Raw genomic sequence first — 6,529 nt, 5'->3', positions numbered from 1 at the left:
TCGCGCTACGAGGAAATGTAGGGATCCCAGAGAGAGCCATAGGCCATACTGGAACCTCAGATCTGTACACGTTATCCCCATTGCCGCAGAGAGGAGTGGCAGAACCTCAAGGAAGAGCCTCATCTCTTCACTCCCATTCAAGTTCTTTCCTGGACTGCTTCCTGTGGATCCGGTTTATATACTATTGGAATCTGATGTTTAAAACAGCCCTAACAGATTTGGCTCAGTGGATAAAGCGTCAGCCTGCGGACTGAAGGGTCCCAGGTTTGATTCCAGTCAAGGGCATGTACCTGGGTTGGGGGCACATTCCCTGTAAGGGGTGTGCAGGAGGCAGCTGATGGATGATTCTCTCTGATGAATGTTTCTAACTGCCTATCCCTTTCCCTTTCTCTCTGTTAAAAAAAAAAAAAAAAAAAAAAAAAAAAAAAAAAATCAACAAAATATAAAAAACAATGAATTTACATGAAAATTAGGCACTTGTTACCTATTTAAGAAAAAACTGACCAAATTTTTTTAATTAGCCATCTAAAGCTTTGGATTTTTAACTTTTTTACTTTTGGAGGCTTAACACAGATTTCAAAGATCTTGAAAATTTTCCTGAGGAAAGTTTAGAAGCAACAGACTTGGGAGGAGAAAAAAAAACACATCTATTTCCCCAAACAGGCCACCCCCTCACTACCTTACTCAAATATGTCAGTGATCCATCATCTCAAATTTCTGTAACTTTCAACACTGGGGCCACATTAGACTTATTTTCTCTTGTCCCCCAAGTGCAGAAATCTATGAATCAATCCATGTTTTCTTTTTTGTGTGTGTGTGTGTGTTGTTGTTTTTTTCATTGGGGGGGGGGCATTCTCTCCCTCCCACCCTTCCGATCTATTCCTGCTTTTACCATTTTATTTCAAACTCTCCTGTGTCTTCAAAAGCCAAGGTTTCTATTATATATTTCTATTGCTGCAGAAGACCAAAGAAATACTAAGCACGCTTCCTAGAGAAAGGGAGGGACCCTGTTTATTAACAGTAGTGGACTCCCAGAATAATTTCCAAATCAGAGTGAAGAAACACACAGAGGGCTTCCCTTTTTATAACCTTCTGGGGTCTTTGTCTTACAGATGACTCCGCCCCCTTTCCTGGGCTACAGGAAGGCCCCCAGGTGTTGGGGGTCCCCAGGGCTGATCATAGATATGGCCAGTGATAACCACCCTCCTTGCCCCCTCCCCCCTCCCCCGCAGTGCATTGTTTACGGTTTTGATGGCCTGCTATGCTTTGCAAGACCAGTTTCTTCCTCACTATTATATAAAACTTTATTTTATTTCTTTATCTTAGAGGGAGAAGGGGAGAAACATCAATTTGTTGTTACACTTGTGTATGCATTCATTGGTTGCTGACTGTATGTGTGCTGACCAAAGATTGAACCTGAAACCTTGGGGTATCAGGATGATGCTCTAACCAACTGAGCAACTCAGCCAGGGTACTATATAAAATTCAAAGTTTACATTCTCCCACTATATAAAAACACAAGGGAGGGATATAATGTATCTATGAAAGATAATAATAATAAATAAAAAAAACCCACTGTGTGCCATTTGGGAGTTTCATGAAAATCCACTAACAATCACTTTGTTAAGTACACACACATCTGTGAAGTGAAATTGGCCTTCTGTCTACCAATAGTCTTACTAAACTTTTTGCACTCTGAATTATATCTTTTAAAAAACTTGATCAGTTTAATTACTGAATCATTACATCAACTGATAACAATTTAAACATCATTGATTTTTATACATAGTTTTGTGACTTATGTACTAATCTAAAAAGTATTTTTACAAGTCTTGAAACTTGTAAACTTCAATCTTAAAATCTTAATCTGTATTTGTTATTAGATTTTAATTTTTTAAAATATATTTTATTGATTTTGTACAGAGAGGAAGGTAGAGAGATAGAGAGTTAGAAACATCAATGAGAGTCATCGATCAGCTGCCTCTCGCACACCCCCTACTGGGGAAGTGCCCTCAACCAAGGTACATGCCCTTGACCGGAATCGAACCCAGGACCTTTCAGTCCCCAAGCCGACGCTCTATCCATTGAGCCAAACCGGTTTCGGCTGTTATTAGATTTTTAAAAATCTAAAATCCAACCCATGAATAGATAAAAATTTAATATATGGTGTGAAAGAAAAGAGCCACATGCTAACCTGACAAGCTCAGGGAAGGCCTGCGTGGCAGTCTTGCAAACCCAGAGACCTAAGATAACCACAAAAGATGGTTTGAAAATTAAATATCTAACACATTATAGTAGGTAGTCAAGTCCCAGATATTTTCCCAAAGATCAACTTTGATCTTTTTACTGAGCCCATTTGCCTTTTTGCCTCTAAGATAACATATCTATGAGATGTCTGGGTAACTTGTAACTTCCCCTTTTCAGGAGCCCCTGGGGCACAACCGAATGTGGTGAGCACCAGGACAGATGCCTCAAATTCCTTTGTTATCATGTTAATTGTTCCTGCACTCACCAATGAATTTCATGTAACCCACCTATGTCCCTCCTTCGATTTCAGTGTATAAATAGAGAAATGTAAGCCGCCATTCTCCGGAGCATTATCTCAATCCGTTGAGGTTCTGCTTCCCAGCATATGTTGACAGTAAGGCTCAAATAAACTCACAAAAAAAATTCTTTGCAGGTTTCAATGGTTTTTTTCGTTAACAATGGTAAACAGTGGTTCTGCATATGTGGGGAAAAGCAAAAAAGGAATTACTATTGGATAAATTGGTGCTAGGAAAAATGATTACCACATGGGAAAATACAAGATTGGATCTCTATACACATATGGTGTCACTCAGAAAAAATGACTTTCAGACGAACTAAAGATATAAGTTTGAAATTTAAAAAATAGATATCTGTATTATCTTGGAGTATTTATTTTTTATTTATTGATTGATTTTAGAAAGAAATTAAGTGTGGGAGAGAGCGGGAAAGGGGGAGGGGAGGGAGAAAGAGACCTCTGTTTGTTGTCTCATTTATTTACATTGATTGGTTGATTCTATGTGCCCTGACCAGGGATCAAACCCACAACCTTGGTGTATCGGGATGATGCTTTAACCAATTGAGTTAAATTGTGGCCAAAGCAGTATTTCTTAAATATGACATTAAAAAGCACTAACCATAAAGGAAGAGATTAAAAACTTGAACTAAAATTAAGAACTACTGTTCCCCAAAAGGCACTATTAAGAATATTAAGATATTTTAACTTTATATTAATTAAGTACTTACATATTTTGTATGTAAAAGTATTTTTTCAACTAGAGGCCCAGTGCACGAATTCATGCACTGGCGGGGGTGGGGGTGGGGAGGGAGTATGTGGGAGGCTGGTGGGGTCGAACTCCCAGTCCTGGGGGAAATTTGCATATTAGCCTTTTATTATATAGGATGCCCTTCAGCTAAAGACCATAGGGACTCCTGTAGTGAAACAAGTTGAGTTCATTACTCATTGAGCAAGGGAGAACACACACCACTGGGTGTCTCAATAAGGGGATGTTAGGATTTGGGGAAGATCTAGAGGACAGAGGGTTCCCTCTAGACTGGGTCCTTTCATAAATTGAAGGTGAAGCTATGACAGAGTAAAGAAGAAGCTGTTCATAGCATCTTCCTAGCAAAAACCTGATAAGAAGCCAAATGTCTGTCAATAGATATATTCACACAAAAGAATAGTATACAACAATAAAACCGAATTAATTGTAACTGTACCCTGGATGTGAGTGGGGGAAAAGAGCAAGCTATATAAAACCCTTAAGGAATAATGCAGTTTCCATAACTTTAAAACAATAACTTTAAAATAAAGACCAAATCTATTGGTTAAGGATTCCTACTTATGTGGTAAAACTATAAAGGTATGTAAGGCATAAGAAAGGATAATGGTTACACCCAGGAGAAGGTTATGCAAAGGGACTTTTTGTGGTAGGCAACAGAGCTGATTTCTATCATAGACATACTACATGAATTAGTACGGGTTCTCAGTGGTCCCCTGACCACACTATCAACATCATCTGGGGACAAGCTGGAAATGCAGATTCCCAGACCCTACTCCAGGATCCCTGAACCAGAAATTCTGGAAGTGGGGCCCAAAACTCTGTTTTAACAAGCCCACCAACTAATCACGAGACACACTAAAATTTGAGAACTACTAGCTCAAGGGGTAGGTTTTCTTTGGGGAAAAGGGAAAACTTACAAAGCCAAAAAAAACACAGGTTAGCCCCATGGTCATCGAACTGCGGCTCGCGAGCCATATGCGGCTCTTTGGCCCCTTGAGTGTGGCTCTTCCACAAAATATCACGGCCTGGGCAAGTCTATTTTGAAGAAGAGGCATTAGGAGAAGTTTAAGTTTAAAAAAATTTGGCTCTCAAAAGAAATTTCAATCGTTGTGCTGTTGATATTTGGCTCTGTTGACTAATGAGTTTGCCGACCACTGGGTTAGCCCAACCTCCCATCATCTGAAGGAGAAGCATACTGGGGCCAGAGCATGATGTGCAGTGTGTTGGCATTACAGGAGAGGAATCCCGCCCCCTGGCTGCTCTCCCTTTTCATGGGGCAAACATGAGAAGAATCTTGTCAGCAGGGAAACTACCAGGCAACCCGGCGGTCTGGGTTTAGGTGCGAACTAAAAGATCCGACATGCTACCTGGGTACCTTAACTCACATGGGAAGTTTTTGTTGGAATAAAGTACATGGAAAACTGAATTCAGATGCAGGTCCTCCCTTGGGGAGACAGAAGGTCCAGGTCCTATTAGTTTCTTCCCTAGAAAAACATAGAACACACAACGTCATTTTGTTTAATTCTGTTCATATATATTAACTATTTTCTTTTTTTTTATAGATGTCCCCCATGTTCTCTCCCTTAGTCCCCCTCTACCCAGCTCTCCAACCCCCCCACCTTCACCACATTGTTGTCTGGGTCCATGGATTAAGCATACATATTCTTTGGCTAGTCTCTTCCGATCTCTCTTCCCTCCTCTGAGATCTGTCAATCTGTTCCATATATCTATGCTACCTCTTTATTTTCAACACAGCAGGCAGAATGATCCTTCTCTCCTGAAAATTTTCCCATCATTTTCTATCTCACTCAGAGTAAAAGCCAATAATTTACAATAACTTGCAAAGTCATATGTAATATTGTTTCCTGTTAAAATTCTAATCTCATCTCCTCTTACCTTACCTCTTGTTCATTCCAGCTACACTGGACTCCTTGAAATATCTGAAATGTGCCAAGCATGCTGCTTCTGCCCCAGTGTCACTGAACCTGTTGTTACCTTTGTTTGGAATTCTCTTCCCCAGTTATCTGCATGACTGTCTCTCTTACTCCTTCAATCCATTATTTAAGTATCTTTCATTGAGCTATTTAAAAATATGAGCTTTGTCTTTCGCCCTACCAGCCCCAGCAGCCATTATTCCCATTCCCCCCCTTTTTTATTTCTTCATAACACGAATTCCCTAACATACTTTCAGAGTTTACTTATTTTGTGTCCATAGAATAAAAACCTGAGTAGCGGTTGTTGATTGTTTGATTTACTGTTACAGCATCTAGTACAGTGCCTGATGCATTAAAAAAATTCAATAAATGTTAAATGAATAAATGAATGCAAACTAGTTAAGTTTCGTAATGTTTATTTTTTACTTTTTTAGTTGATCTTTCAGAATCCAGAAACATACTTAAAAGTCTTTTTTAGGCTATTTTTTAAAATATGTATTTTATTGATTTTGTACAGAGAGAAGAGAGAGGGATAGAGAGTTAGAAACATCAATGAGAGAGAGTCATCGATTAGCTGCCTCTTGCACAACCCCTACTGGGGATATGCCCGCAACCAAGGTACATGCCCTTGACCGGATTGAAGCCGGGACCTTTCAGTCCCCAAGCCGACGCTCTATCCATTGAGCCAAACCGGTTTCGGCTTTTTTTAGGCTATTTTTGTTATTTTCCTCTTGAGTGGACTGAAATTTCAAAAGGTGTTGGTTGGCTGTTTTTCTCATCATCAGGTTTCTTCGTATGTTTTGAAATTTTTATTCACAGTGGGTTTTTGTCTTTCATTTGGTTTTATTTATTTCTTCTGGGTTCATCCTATTCTTTCTAGCAGTTTTAAGTTGCCTTCAACTTGTGTCCTCGCAGCACCAATTCAGCCAAGTGTTATATTCTAATTAACCGTTTCAATTCTTTGGTGATTTACAAATCACCTGCAAAGCCACCAGATTTGTGGCTTTATTATTCCTATCCAGTGTTTTATATTTTATTTACTATTTTTTTTACCTTTCTTTACTTTCCTTAGGATCTTTTATCCTCTTGAGATAAATTCTTAACTCATTATATTTTGGGCTTAAAAATAATCTAAAGCTATACATTTCCTCTTTGATGTCACATTATTGTTAATCATCCTATCTAATAAAAGAGTAATATGCAAATTGGCCATCACTTCAACACATAAGATGGCCGCCCCCATGTGGTCAAATATGGCCACCCCTATGTGGACACAAGATGGCCTGC

The sequence above is a fragment of the Pipistrellus kuhlii genome, unplaced genomic scaffold (genome assembly GCF_014108245.1).
Source record: "Pipistrellus kuhlii isolate mPipKuh1 unplaced genomic scaffold, mPipKuh1.p scaffold_m20_p_1, whole genome shotgun sequence".
Lineage (NCBI taxonomy): Eukaryota > Metazoa > Chordata > Mammalia > Chiroptera > Vespertilionidae > Pipistrellus > Pipistrellus kuhlii.
The sequence above is the reverse complement of the archived record's forward strand: the minus strand, read 5'-3'. Positions refer to the sequence as shown.